Here is a 15763-nt window from a genome sequence, read left to right as displayed (position 1 = left end):
CAATATGTAAATCAATGGATGTGTAACTGATGTGATTCTGCAATCTGTGTATGGGGTGAAGGTGGGAGTTCATAACCCACTTGAATCAAAGTGTGGAATATGATATGTCAAGAAATTTGTAATGTTTTGAACAACCCACAATAAAAAATAAAAAAAAAAAAAAAGAAATGAAAAGGAAAGAATCCCAGTGCATAAAATACACAGATAAAATAAACTTTTTTGCAGAAATCCATCAGTATTACTAATGGCTTACTCACAGAGAAAGAGGCAGCAACGGAAAGGCTGAGAAATGAGGTTACAGGGTTCAGGAGAGAAAATGCCTCTGCCACATCCTTGTCCAATTCAGATTCTAGAGTCTGATAAGGTGTAGCTTGGCTGCGGCAGCTCAGCCACTCCTTAGGATATCAACACAGATATTCAGGCACAAGAGAATGAGAAAGCCCAAGACAGTCCGATTGACTTCAATGATAGTGGACCTTCAAAGAAAGAATCAAGACCTCGAGATGAAGGTGGAGATGATGTCAAAAGCAGCTCTTAATGGCTATGGGGATGACTCAAACAATTACCATAGGGCTGACCAAAAGAAACCATCCAAAAAGAAGCCCCACATCTTCTGTGACATTTGTGACTGCTTCCATCTTCACAACACAGAGGTTGTCCCATCCAGGCACAGATAGATATATGAGGACCCTCTGTATTCCATGCACCATGGCAGTTTGAGTGAGGAGTGGCCACACTGTGAAATCGGTGAGATACATTCAAGCACTGGACAACCAACTGCAATGATAACTGGACTTGCTGATGAGGCTTTGAGTGCAGAATGGGCTTTCAGAGATGCACTAGCATTTAAGCAAGTTAACATCCACAATGCATGCAAAGACATCAGGAAAACTCATGTTATTTTCACCCACATAGAGAAGTCTAAGAAAATATTTTGGTCTTCAACAAATCACCCTCTAGTCTCTCCTTATAAGTTGGAATAATAAATAAATATTTAGTAGGTGAGATTTCACCTTTAATTTTGTTTCCCTGAACTTTAAGTTTTAAGAAATGGCACCAGATGCTGTTACATTTATTTTCCTAGAGAAACCTTATAGAATAAGCCCAACTCTTATAATACCTTATTTAAGAAACTTTAAATTATGCCATTATTTTTCATATTTGCATAAATGTTTCTGAGCTGCATCTGTATATTTAGATTTTTTGGTTAAGCTTTAACGCTGAAATGAGTTGCAAAAAAAAAAAAAAAAGGTACCATTAGGCATATTCCTTTACTCATTCAAAGTATTTTATCCTTAAGAAATAACACAGATCTTTGCCCTGTTATCAGTAGCACTGTTTTTTTAGAGGATTGACAATAAGTGAGACTATAAATCATAAAATAGGTAAAAGGAGAGGAAACTCCCAAACTGTAGTGGGGACATTTTATAATCTGTATGCTACACCCACTTAGTCAATTCTGGTGGCTTTTTTCATTGGTTTTATATAATTTTAGCTTTTATATGTATATATTTTTTACAAAAATATATACACTGTGTATTTCTTTTAATATTTTTACTTTATAAAAAAGAAAACACTTATAACAATCATCAGGAAGTAACAGACTAGGCCAAAAATAGCATCATGTAGCTTCACAACTATTTTATCTTTTGTTTCTACTTTGCTTTTTACTCTAGGTCTAAATATCTCATATCTAAATAGCTGGAAGAGTTTCCTCCAGTTATTTTATCCTTCTCTAGCAGATAAGCCCAACAGCAAATTATTAAATCATTATAAAACACCTAAACTAGCCAATCTATAGGCTTCCTTTATAAGTTTTTTAAAAACTGTTTTTACATGAATGTATGATGAGAGAATTAACATTAACAATTTTGGATTTTGTTATCACAAGATAATAAAGTGAAGGATCTCAACCTCCAGAATACTTTATCAACAAGTCTGAATTTATTTATCTTTATTTGAATGTCTTCCAGAATATGTGAAGAGTAATAAAATGTATCTTCCATGTTACATGTAAATGAGAACTTTTATAATTGTAGATATGCCTTTGATGCATTTCTCCCTCAAAATTATAAATTATGTCTTTGATAAATGAATATTAAATTTGTTGCTAGTTGGAAATTTTGGTTAATATAAATGGTTAATAAATGGTTTATGTTATAAAAAATAAAACTAAGAACCAATAAGTGGGATAACAGTAAATTTAAAAGTCTCTGCACAACAACCACAACAAAATAAGAGTATGAAGACAGAGTATGTAGAATGGGAGAAAATCTTTGCCAAATATCTGACAGGGGATATTGACCAAAATATAAAAAGAACTAAAAAAATCTTAACAAAAACACAAAAAACCCTAATAACCCACTCAATAAATAGACAAAAGATCCAAAAAGATATTTTTCAAAAACAGAAATACAAATATTATATATATATATATATATATATATATATATATATATATATATATATATTCAATATCCTTAGCAGTTGAGGACATGCAAATCAAAACTTTCCTGGGATTTAATAGTCATAATACAGAACACAGAAAAACAATTGTTTGAAAGGATGTAGAAAAAAAAAGTTACACTTATATGTTGTTGGTGGAGCTGCAAATTAGTACCACTTTGAAAAGTAGCATAAAGATTCCTAAAAGATCAGGAAGAGAACCATCATAAGACCCAGCCATCCTACTCTTTGGTATTTATCCAAAAGAACTAAAATCAGCATAATACAGCAATGCATGCATACCAATTTTTATAGCAGCACAATCCACAATAGCCAAGTTATAGAACCAACCTAGATACCTATCAATGGATGAATGAATAAAAATATGTGGTAAATATACACAATGAAATTTTATTCAGTCATATAGAAGAATTAAATTATGTCATTTGCTTGTGAAGGATGGAACTGGAGAACATCATACTAAATGAAATAAACCAGGATCAGAAAGTCAAGCATCAATTATTTTCTGTCATATACAGAAGCTAGAAAGTTAAAATGAATTTAGAAAAGGGACTCTTGTGAAAACAGAAGAGAGATCAGTAGACTAGAAGCAGAGGACTAAGGGGGAGGGAAAAGAGAGTGAAAGGGAAAACTGGGAAAATAAATTGACCAAATTAGGCTATGTACACATAAGAATACATCACAGAATATTTTAATTATATGCATAGCTCTAATGCACCAATTTAAAAAATAAACAGAAGGAAAATTAATGGAAAAGAGAATTAAGACATAGGGAAGGACGAGGGAAAGAAAAAATAAATACTGGGGATTGAAATAGATAAAACTATATTATATGTACTTATGCATATGTCAAAGTGAACTGCACTATTATGCATAAGTAACTCACCAAAACAGAAAAAAAACCCACAAAATAAAAATCTAATCCAAGATAAACAAAAGGAACACATAAAAACTAAAAAATTAAGAACAGAGAAAAACATAAAAGAATAATGATATTATTCTCTTTTATTGCTTAGTAAAATTCCATTGTGTATATATGCCACATTTTTTTTATCCATTCATCCATTGAAGGGCATCAAGGTTGGCTCCACAGTTTAGCTATTGTGAATTGTGCTGCTATAAACATTGATGTGGCTGTGTCCCTGTAGTATGCTGTTTTTAAGTCCTTTGGGTATAGTCCGAGGAGAGGGATAGCTGGGTCAAATGGTAGTTCCATTCCCAGTTTTCCAAGGAATCTCCATACTGCTTTCCATATTGGCTGCACCAATTTGCAGTCCCACCAGCAATATATATGTGTGTAACATTTTTTCCCACATCCTCGCCAACACTTATTGTTGTTTGTATGCATAATAGCTGGCATTCTGACTGGAGTGAGATGACATCTTAGAGTAGTTTTGATTTGCATTTCTCTAATTGCTAAAGATGTTGAGCATTTTTTATATATTTGTTGATTGATTGTATATCCTCTTCTGAGAGGTGTATGTTCAGGTCCTTGGCCCATTTGTTAATTGGGTTATTTTTGCTTTTTTGTTTTTGTTTTATTTTGTTTTGTTTTTGGTGTTTAGCTTTTTGAGTTCTTTATATACCCTAGAGATTAGTGCTCTATCTGATGTGTGAGGGGAAAAGATAATGCTAAGTGAAGTTTGCCAATCCCAAACAAATGTTGAATGTTTTCTCTGATATAAGGAGGCTGACTCACAGAGGTGTAGGGAGGGGAATCATGGGAGGAATAGATGAAATCTAGTTAGGTAAGAGGGTGGGAGGGAAAAGGAGGGAGCAGAGGATTAGCAATGATGGTGGAATGTGATAGACATCATTATCCAAAATACATGTATAAAGACAGGAATTGGTGTCAATATCCTTTATATACAAACAGAGATATGAAAAATTGTGGTATATATGTGTAACAAGAATTGTAATGCATTCTGCTGTGGTGTCTTTATAAAATAAAATCAATTAAAAAATAATAATGAAATATCAGAGTTGAACCCTGATAGGTCAATAGCTATATCAAATGTGAACAGTCTATGCTTGAGATCAGTGAACCTGGTGGATTAAGGACCTAAAAACCTCTCTTCCATATAAGGCAGTAAACATTATGTGAACCAACTATTTTAGAACTCTGGAAACTAACCCAAAGCTTGCAGCACCTAGGAGAATCTTAATTCATAATAAATACAATCTCAGGAAAATAAGTAAACTTTTGTGATATTTTAACTTACCTTACTCCAATCCTCTTTCTCACTCATTTTTATTCTCAAAAACAACAGTTTACAGTCACTAACTAGGGGCTTGCCAGTCTTGGAAGCAGATTGGGATTGGTTTTGGTTTGTTTGTTTTCTTTTTCTTTTTCTTTTTTTTTTTTAAATTTTTTATTGTTGGTTGTTCAAAACATTACATGTTTCTCGATATATCATATTTCAAACTTTGATTCAAGTGGGTTATGAGCTCCCATTTTTACCCCATATACAGATTTCAGAGTCACATCAGTTACACATCCATTGATTTACATATTGCCATACTAGTGTCTGTTGTGTTCTGCTGCCTTTCCTATCCTCTACTATCCCCCCTCCCCTCCCCTCCCCTCTTCTCTCTCTATCCCCTCTACTGTCATTCATTTGTCCCCCTTGTATTATTTTTCCCTTTCCCCTCACTTCCTCTTGTATGTACTTTTGTATAACCCTGAGGGTCTCCTTCCATTTCCATGCAATTTCCCTTCTCTCTCTCTTTCCCTCCCGCCTCTCATCCCTGTTTAAAGTTAATCTTCTTCTCATGCTCTTCGACCCTACTCTGTTCTTAGTTACTCTCCTTATATCAAAGAAGACATTTGGCATTTGTTTTTTAGGGATTGGCTAGCTTCACTTAGCATAATCTGCTCTAATGCCATCCATTTCCCTGTAAATTCTATGATTTTGTCATTTTTTAATGCAGAGTAATACTCCATTGTGTATAAATGCCACATTTTTTTTATCCATTCGTCTATTGAAGGGCATCTAGGTTGGTTCCACAGTCTTGCTATTGTGAATTGTGCTGCTATGAACATCGATGTAGCAGTGTCCCTGTAGCATGCTCTTTTTAGGTCTTTAGGGAATAGACCGAGAAGGGGAATAGCTGGGTCAAATGGTGGCTCCATTCCCAGCTTTCCAAGAAATCTCCATACTGCTTTCCAAATTGGCTGCACCAATTTGCAGTCCCACCAGCAATGTACAAGTGTACCCTTTTCCCCACATCCTCGCCAGCACTTGTTGTTGTTTGACTTCATAATGGCTGCCAATCTTACTGGAGTGAGATGGTATCTTAGGGTGGTTTTGATTTGCATTTCTCTGACTGCTAGAGATGGTGAGCATTTTTTCATGTACTTGTTGATTGATTGTATGTCCTCCTCTGAGAAGTGTCTGTTCAGGTCCTTGGCCCATTTGTTGATTGGGTTGTTTGTTCTCTTATTGTCTAATTTTTTGAGTTCTTTGTATACTCTGGATATTAGGGCTCTATCTGAAGTGTGAGGAGTAAAGATTTGTTCCCAGGATGTAGGCTCCCTATTTACCTCTCTTATTGTTTCTTTTGCTGAGAAAAAACTTTTTAGTTTGAGTAAGTCCCATTTGTTGATTCTAGTTATTAACTTTTGTGCTATGGGTGTCCTATTGAGGAATTTGGAGCCCGACCCCACAGTATGTAGATCGTAGCCAACTTTTTCTTCTATCAGACGGCGTGTCTCTGATTTGATATCAAGCTCCTTGATCCATTTTGAATTAACTTTTGTGCATGGCGAGAGAAAGGGATTCAGTTTCATTTTGTTGCATATGGATTTCCAGTTTTCCCAGCACCATTTGTTGAAGATGCTATCCTTCCTCCATTGCATGCTTTTAGCCCCTTTATCAAATATAAGATAGTTGTAGTTTTGTGGATTGGTTTCTGTGTCCTCTATTCTGTACCATTGGTCCACCCGCCTGTTTTGGTACCAGTACCATGCTGTTTTTGTTACTATTGCTCTGTAGTATAGTTTGAAGTCTGGTATCGCTATACCGCCTGATTCACACTTCCTGCTTAGCATTGTTTTTGCTATTCTGGGTCTTTTATTTTTCCATATGAATTTCATGATTGCTTTCTCTATTTCTACAAGAAATGCCGTTGGGATTTTGATTGGCATTGCATTAAACCTATAGAGAACTTTTGGTAATATCGCCATTTTGATGATGTTAGTTCTGCCTATCCATGAACAGGGTATATTTTTCCATCTTCTAAGATCTTCTTCTATTTCTCTCTTTAGGGTTCTGTAGTTTTCATTGTATAAGTCTTTCACCTCTTTTGTTAGGTTGATTCCCAAGTATTTTATTTTTTTTGAAGATATTGTGAATGGAGTGGTTGTCCTCATTTCCATTTCAGAGGATTTGTCGCTGATATACAGGAATGCCTTTGATTTATGCGTGTTGATTTTATATCCTGCCACTTTGCTGAATTCATTTATTAGCTCTAATAGTTTCTTTGTAGAGCCTTTTGGGTCTGCTAGGTATAGAATCATATCATCTGCAAATAGTGATAATTTAAGTTCTTCTTTTCCTATTTTGATGCCTTTAATTTCTTTCGTCTGTCTAATTGCTCTGGCCAGTGTTTCGAGAACTATGTTGAACAGAAGTGGAGAGAGAGGGCATCCCTGTCTTGTTCCAGATTTTAGAGGGAATGCCTTCAGTTTTTCTCCATTCAGAATGATGCTAGCCTGAGGCTTAGCATAGATTGCTTTTACAATATTGAGGTATGTTCCTGTTATCCCTAGTTTTTCTAGAGTTTTGAACATAAAGGGATGCTGTACTTTGTCGAATGCTTTTTCCGCATCTATCGAGATGATCATATGGTTCTTATTTTTAAGTCTATTGATGTGGTGAATAACATTTATTGATTTCCGTATATTGAACCAGCCTTGCATCCCAGGGATGAATCCTACTTGATCATGGTGCACAATTTTTTTGATATGTTTTTGTATCCGATTCGCCAGAATTTTATTGAGGATTTTTGCATCTAGGTTCATTAGAGATATTGGTCTGTAGTTTTCTTTCTTTGAAGTGTCTTTGTCTGGTTTAGGTATCAGGGTGATGTTGGCCTCATAGAATGAATTTGGAAGTTCTCCCTCCTTTTCTATTTCCTGAAGTAGCTTGAAAAGTATTGGTATTAGTTCTTCTTTAAAGGTTTTGTAAAATTCTGCTGTATACCCATCCGGTCCTGGGCTTTTCTTAGTTGGTAGTCTTTTGATGGTTTCTTCTATTTCCTCAATTGATATTGGTCTGTTTAGGTTGTCTATATCCTCCTGACTCAATCTGGGCAGATCATATGACTTAAGAAATTTATCTATGCCTTCACTATCTTCTAATTTATTGGAGTATAAGGATTCAAAATAGTTTTTGATTATCTTCTGTATTTCTGAAGTGTCTGTTGTGATATTGCCTTTTTCATCCCGTATGCTAGTAATTTGAGTTCTCTCTCTTCTTCTCTTCGCTAGCATGGCTAAGGGTCTGTCGATTTTGTTTATTTTTTCAAAGAACCAACTTTTAGTTTTGTCAATTTTTTCAATTGTTTCTTTTGTTTCGATTTCATTAATTTCAGCTCTGATTTTAATTATTTCTTGCCTTCTACTTCTTTTGCTGTTGTTTTGCTCTTCTTTTTCTAGGATTTTGAGATGAAGTATGAGATCATTTATTTGTTGGTTTTTTCTTTTTTTAAGGAATGAACTCCAAGCAATGAATTTTCCTCTTAGAACTGCTTTCAATGTGTCCCATAGATTCCGATATGTTGTGTCTGTGTTTTCATTTATCTCTAAGAATTTTTTAATTTCCTCCTTGATGTCTTCTATAACCCATTGATCATTCAGTAACCTATTGTTCATTCTCCAAGTGATGTATGCTTTTTCCTTCCTTCTTTTATCGTTGATTTTCAGTTTCATTCCATTATGATCAGATAAGATGCATGGTATTATCTCTACTCCTTTATATTGTCTAAGAGTTGCCCTGTGACATAATATATGATCTATTTTTGAGAAGGATCCATGTGCTGCTGAGAAAAAAGTGTAACTGCTTGATGTTGGGTGGTATACTCTATATATGTCAATTAGGTCTAGGTTATTAATAGTGTTATTGAGTTCTATAGTTTCCTTATTCAACTTTTGTTTGGAAGATCTGTCCAGTGGCGAGAGAGGTGTGTTGAAGTCTCCCATGATTATGGTATGGTGGTCTATTAGACTCTTGAACTTGAGAAGAGTTTGTTTGACGAACATAGCTGCACCATTGTTTGGGGCATAAATATTTATGATTGTTATGTCTTGTTGGTGTATGGTTCCCTTAAGCAGTATGTAGTGTCCCTCTTTATCCCTTTTGATTAACTTTGGCTTGAAATCTATTTTATTTGATATGAGTATGGACACTCCTGCTTGTTTCCGAAGTCCATATGAGTGATATGATTTTTCCCAACCTTTCACCTTCAGCCTATGTATGTCTTTTCCTATCAAATGCGTCTCCTGTAGGCAGCATATTGTTGGGTCTTGTTTTGTGATCCATTCTACTAGCCTGTGTCTCTTAATTGGTGAGTTTAAGCCATTAACATTTAGGGTTATTATTGAGATATGGGTTGTTCTTCCAGCCATATTTGTTTATTTCTGTTACTAAACATGGTTTGTTTTCCTCTTTGATTATTTCCCCCCCCTTTACTGTCCTACCTCCCACTGTTGGTTTTCATTGTTATTTTCCATTTCCTCTTCCTGTAATGTTTTGCCGAGGATGTTTTGAAGAGATGGTTTTCTAGCTGCAAATTCTTTTAACTTTTGTTTATCGTGGAAGGTTTTAATTTCATCTTCCATCCTGAAGCTTAATTTCGCTGGATACACAATTCTTGGTTGGAACCCATTTTCTTTCAGTGTTTGAAATATGTTATTCCAGGATCTTCTAGCTTTCAGAGTCTGTGTTGAAAGATCAGCTGTTATCCTGATTGGCTTACCCCTAAATGTAATCTGCTTCCTTTCTCTTGTAGCTTTTAAAATTCTCTCCTTATTCTGTATGTTGGGCATCTTCATTATAATGTGTCTAGGTGTGGATCTCTTATGATTTTGCACATTCGGCGTCCTGTAGGCTTCTAGGATTTGGGATTCTGTCTCATTCTTCAAGTCTGGGAAGTTTTCTCGTATTATTTCATTGAATAGATTGCTCATTCCTTTGGTTTGGAGCTCTGTACCTTCCTGTATCCCAATGACTCTTAAGTTTGGTCTCTTAATGTTATCCCATATTTCTTGGATGTTCTGCTCATGGTTTCTTAACAGTCTTGCTGAGCTGTCTATGTTCTTTTCCAGTTGAAATACTTTGTCTTCATTGTCTGATGTTCTATCTTCTAAGTGTTCTACTCTGCTGGTAGTATTCTCCATTGAGTTTTTAAGTTGGTTTATTGCTTCCTGCATTTCTAGGATTTCTGTTTGTTTGTTTTTTATAACCTCTATCTCCCTGTATAGTTGATCCTTTGCTTCCTGGATTTGTTTGCGTAATTCATTGTCGAAGTGATCTTTCATTGTCTGATTTTGCTGTTTAATGTCTTCCTTGATACTCCAGATCATCTGAAGCATGTATATCCTGAATTCTTTATCTGACATTCCATCTGCTGCAGCTGTTACCTCTTCTAAAGTTGCGTTGACCTGCATTGCTTGTGGTCCTTTCTTTCCTTGTCTTTTCATACTGCTTGCGTATCTTTCCTGCAGGTGCGGGCGGCGGCTCTGCTCTCTCCTTATTCCAATTGGGGTGTCGTGGCTACCACGCCGGCAGGTCACTGGGCCTGTTCTGGGAGCTGGCGGCGGCTCTGTTCTGCCCCTACTCCAATTGGGGTGACGAGTGTACCACGCCGGCAGGCCACCGGGCCTGATCCGCCAGTCGGTTGCAGGTTTGCCTACCCTGCAGACGCGGGCGGCGGTTCTACTCTGCCCCTACTCCAAATGGGGTGTCGTGACTACCCCGCCTGCAGGACGCTGGGCCTGTTCCTGGCACGGGCGGCGACTCTGCTCTGCCACTACTCCAATTAGGGTGGTGTTTGTACCACGCCGGCAGGCTCCTGGGCCTGATCCGCCGGTCTGTTGTAGGTCTGCCTACCTTGGAGGCGCGGGCGGCGGATCTGCCCTGCCCCTCCTACCACGCCTGCGGACCCCTGGGTCTGATCTGCAGTTTGATCACTGGTCTGCTCACCCTGCGGGCACGGGTGGCGGTTCCGCTCCGCCCCCACTCCAATTGGGGTCACGTGACCACCACACCGGCAGGGCCTGATCCGGGCGTGGGAGAAGGATCTGCTCTGCCCCTACTCCAGTTGGGGTGACATGTGTACCACACTGGCAGGCCACTGGGCCTGACCCGCCCGGCTGTCACAGGTCTGTTTACCTTGCAAGCGCGAACGGCGGCTCTGCCCTGCCCCTCCTACCACGCCCATGTACCACTGGGTCGCGGGTCTGCCCACCTTGCGGGTGCGAGTGGCGGCTCCGCTCCGCCCCCTCTCCAATTGGGGTCACGCGGTCACCACGCTGGCGAGCCGCTGGGCCTGCTCCGGGCGCTGGCGGCGGCCCGGCTTCTCCCCTCTGGCTCAACGACAAATTGAGGAGACTCGGGTGACTGTGCCTCACCCCCCCTACCAGGAGACCAACTGCTTATGTCACCGCTGGTATTGATGAAGTTCTCTCCTCCGCTGCTTTCTGATGACATCAGACCTCTGCCATGTTGGTATACTATGCGAATGGCGGCATTTCGTTCCCTTTGCCGGGTGACCAAAGCAACGGGTGAGTCCTGACCGGCCCTCACAGGCCCCGTCTCAGTCCTGTTGCCACTGCCCACGAAGGCTCGGTTGGTATTTACCTCCACAGTACTAAGCAGGACCCGGACCGAGAAGCCGTTTCCACGGGCTCCTTAGCCCTGGGCCAGAGCAGTTCCGGGAGCTGGAACTCAGCCGCTCCATGCTCGGTGTATGCTCTGATTAGATCAGGCTCCAAGAAGCAGTTTCCGCGGGTTATTTAGCACTGAGCCTGAGTAATCTTTCTGCAAGCCGCAGGCGAATGGCAGCCTGAAATTACCTGTTCTATGGCTGAATGAGCTGCGGTCAGTCGAAAACAGGGATGGTGACGTCAGCTCTCCAAGATGGTGGTCGCTGGCCTCCTCTGTGGTCTGACCGGTGTGGAGAACCGAATTGGACCGCTTCCTTCACCCTTCTCGAACCCAGAATTCAGCACTGAGTACAGTGCTTGCACGGCTGGCAGAAACTGCAGCGCTGTATCCCTGCGTCGCTATCTCCTCGTTTCCCAGCATGCGCTGCAGACTCTAGCCGCAGGGCGATTTGCTGAATAAGCAGTGTTACCCTCCGTGCGACAAATCTCTCGCGGTTGAGTCCCCGTAGCCGATCCTCGTGCGATGGAAATCCTTCCTCCAGGTTCCAGAGCACCCCACTATTGCTGGAAATTCCTAATAAGATAGCCTTTAGCCTTCCTGACTCGTCATTGTCCCACACAGTGCCGCGGCACACGGGGGAAATGCACTCCCCTCGCCGCCATCTTCGGATGTTCCTGTTTTCTTTTTCAACACCACATTTCTAGATAATTGCCATTATTTTATGCATGTCTGGAAGACCTCAATCAGAAGGCTTTCTTAATTTGACCTAATTTATTGCTTACCAGCATGAAACCCCTTTTGTCCATCTTCCCCAAGACCTCTTCCTCTTTGATGCTTCCTGGCCTCCATAAGCAGAACAAAACAACACTCCCTCACCATGCCCTTCTGCCATGATGTTCCACTTCATCCTTGGACCAAAGCAATGGACGTGGCCAACAGAAGACAGAATCTCTGAAACATGAGCCAAAATAAACTTTTATTCCTCTAAATTGTTCTTGTTGGATATTTTGGTCATCGTGACAAAAATCTAACTAACAAATCTACAGAAGGCTGTGAAAAGTTGCAGCATCTGCCCAGGAATCTGGAAGGCCTTATGTGTGTGTATAGGGCTGTGCCCTCAACCAAAATAGGTCAGAGAAGGACCTAAGCTTTTACATGTTGGTAAACGTGAGGCTTTGTAGAAGCAGGAAATGAAGGCTAATGTAGACTTGTATATTTTCTGTCTGAATGTGGAATACATGTGAAAACAGAGCTCAGAAAAGACTGAAAGACTAATTGGATCCAGGCATTAAAGAATCCCTACCCAATCATTAAGATTTCAATGCCCAAACAGGACAAAGGACACTATAGGAATAGTTCAGAGAAGTTGCTAACTAAATTATCAATATAACATACAGCAACATCAAAATACACTGGATCAGCAATGAATCCACTGAAAGAGAAATTAGGAAAACTACTCCATTCACAATAGTCTCAATACATACATACATACATACCTGGAAATCAATCTAACAAAAAAGGTGAAAGATCTCTACAATGAAAACTACAGAACACTAAAGAAAAAATGGAAGAAAACTCAGAAGATGGAAAGATCTCCCATGGTCCTGGATAGGCAGAATTAATATTGTCAAAATGGCCATACTACCAAAAGCATTATAGAGATTTAATGCAATTCCTATTAAAATCCCAATGACATTCTTCATAAAAATAAAAAAAAGTAATCATGAAATTTATTTGAAAAATAAGGGATCCAGAATAGACAAAGCAATCCTTAGCAACAAAAGTGAAGCAGAAGGCATCACAATACCAGACTTTAAACTATACTACAGAGCTATAGTAACAAAAATGGCATGGTATTGGCACCAAAATACACTTGTATACCAATGGTACAGAATAGAGGACACAGAGACAAACCCACATAAATATGGTTGTCTCATACTAGACAAGGGTGCCAAAAACATTTACTGGAGAAAAGATAACCTCTTCAACAAATGGTGCTGGCAAAACTGGAAATCCATATGTAGCAAAATGAAATTAAACTCCTATCTCTCACCCTGCACAAAAATCAACTCAAAGTGAATCAAATATTTAGGCACTGGAACAGAGACCCTGCACCTAATAGAAGAAAAAATAGGCCCAAATATTTACCACTTTGGACTAGGATCTGACTTCCTTAATAAGACTCCTAAAGTACAAGAATTAAAATCAAGAATCAATAAATGGGATGGATTCAAATTAAAAAGCTTCTTCTTAGCAAAGGAAACAATTAATAATATGAGCCTACAGATTGGAAGAAAATCTTTACCACATGCACCTCCCATAAAGCATTAGTCTCTAGGATATATAAAGAACTCAAAAAACTTAACACCAAAAAACCCCAAATAACCCAATCAATAAATGGGCTAAGGAACTGAACAGACATTTTACAGAAGAAGAAATACAATTGATTAACAAATATATGAAAAATTGTTCCAACATCTCTAGTAATTAGAGAAATGCAAATCAAAACTACTCCAATATTTTACCTCAATCCTGTCAGAATGACAATCATCAAGAATACAGGCAATAATAAATGTTGGTAAGGATGTGGTGGAAAAGATACACTCATACATTGCTGGTAGGACTGCAAATTGGTGCAATCATTATGGAAAGCAGCATGAAGATTCCTCAGAAAACTGGGAATGGAACCACCATTTCAGCTTGCTATCCAACTCCTTGGTTTATACCAATAAAGATACTCAGTCCATCTAAAACTAAAAAGAAAAATATTTAAAAGAAAAGAAAATTTCAATATAGCAAGAAAGAAGTGACCCATGCTATTCAGGGGATTTACAATTGATGATACAGGCCAATAGTCAATTGGATAATAGATACAATAGACTGAAAGATAATTATCCAATAATTCAACAATTAAAGCACTTTCCACAAAGAAAAGTCAAGAAACAGATGGATCCATTGATAGGTTCCACCAAATGTTTAAAGAATAGTTAACAACAATTCTTTATAAACTCTTTCAAAAAGGAAAAAAAATAGAAATAGAAGAAATACAGCCCAGAACATTCTGAGACCAGTTATAAACTAATTGCAAAATCAAAGAGATCATGAGAAAATTGCAGATCAATATTCGCAGATTAATAAAAATTCTTGATGACTAACACTGAAATTTATTCAAGGAGTACAATGTTAGTTCAATGAACAAAAATTTATTCATGCAATGGATTGCAATCTACTTTTTAAAACTGTAGGAAGCCAGGCATGACTCCACATGCTTATATTCCTAGCAACTTGGGAAGTTGAGGCAGCAGGGTCTCAGTTTCAAGGCCAACCTCGGCAATTTAGCAAGACTCAAAAAATTAGCAAGACCTTGTCTCTAAACAAAATTTTAAAAAGCTGAGGATGTAATTCTGGGGAAAAGTGCCCTTGGGTTCAATCTCCAGTACCAAATAAATAAATAAACAAACAGCCTCACCCAAAGGAAAAAACAAAGGACCATGATCATAAACACAAAATAATCAGTTTTCCCCATGAGATTCAAAACAAAATATAAATTCCACTCTTGACACTTCTAAACAAAACTGTAATGGAATATTATATTGAGGGAAAATAGGCAAGGAAAAGAAATAAATACCATCCAGATTGAATTGGAAGGAAAAACATTATATTTCTATGCATTTGACAGTTGATTGTGTATGTCAGGGGGAAAAGAGTGTGCTCCACCACAGAGTTACATCTTCAGCCTTCTTCAAATTTTTATTGTGAGACAGTCTTACTAAGTGTCTAATTCGACTACAAATTTGTGATTCTCCTCCTCCACCTCCCTAGTAGCTAGGATTACAGGCATCGCCACCATACCCAGCTGATATGATCTTGAATATCCAAAATTCTAAGGATTTCATTAATAAAAGTATTAGGCTTCATAAGCAAGTTCAGCAAAGTTTAAGGACACAAGGTCATATAAAAAGTCAGCTGTATTTCTATACACTAGCAATAAACAATCTGAAAATAAACTTTTAAGAATAATTCTACTTATAGTAGTATTGAAGAAAATAAAATACTTAGAAATATTTTTAAAAAGAAATATAAAATTCATACACTGAAAATTACAATGTCATTCAAAGAAATTTAAAAAAAATCTAAATAAATATTCAAGGATTATAAAATTCAGCACTGATTAGATGTGATATTTCACAAATTCATCTATACTTTCAAACAAACACTAATAAAATCCTGCTGACTTTTGCAGATATTAAAAAATTTAATTTAAAATTTATATGAAAATACAAAGATAATTAAAACAATTTTGAAAAATAAGAACAAAGTTGAGGGACTTTCACTTCCTAATTTTGTAACTGACTAGAGAGCTATAGAAATCAAGATACTTGTGGCACTCACGTTAGGTTGGACAAATA

The 15763-nt window shown here is 37.8% G+C and overlaps 1 pseudogene; it reads left to right on the top strand.

Moving 5' to 3' along the window:
- LOC107155335 overlaps positions 1 to 802 on the top strand; it is a 10243-nt pseudogene extending 9441 nt beyond the window's left edge.
- The last annotated feature ends 14961 nt before the right edge of the window (positions 803 to 15763 follow it).

The sequence above is a fragment of the Marmota marmota genome, unplaced genomic scaffold, assembly GCF_001458135.2.
Source record: "Marmota marmota marmota unplaced genomic scaffold, marMar, whole genome shotgun sequence".
NCBI lineage: Eukaryota > Metazoa > Chordata > Mammalia > Rodentia > Sciuridae > Marmota > Marmota marmota.
This window is presented reverse-complemented; position numbering and strand designations above follow the sequence as displayed.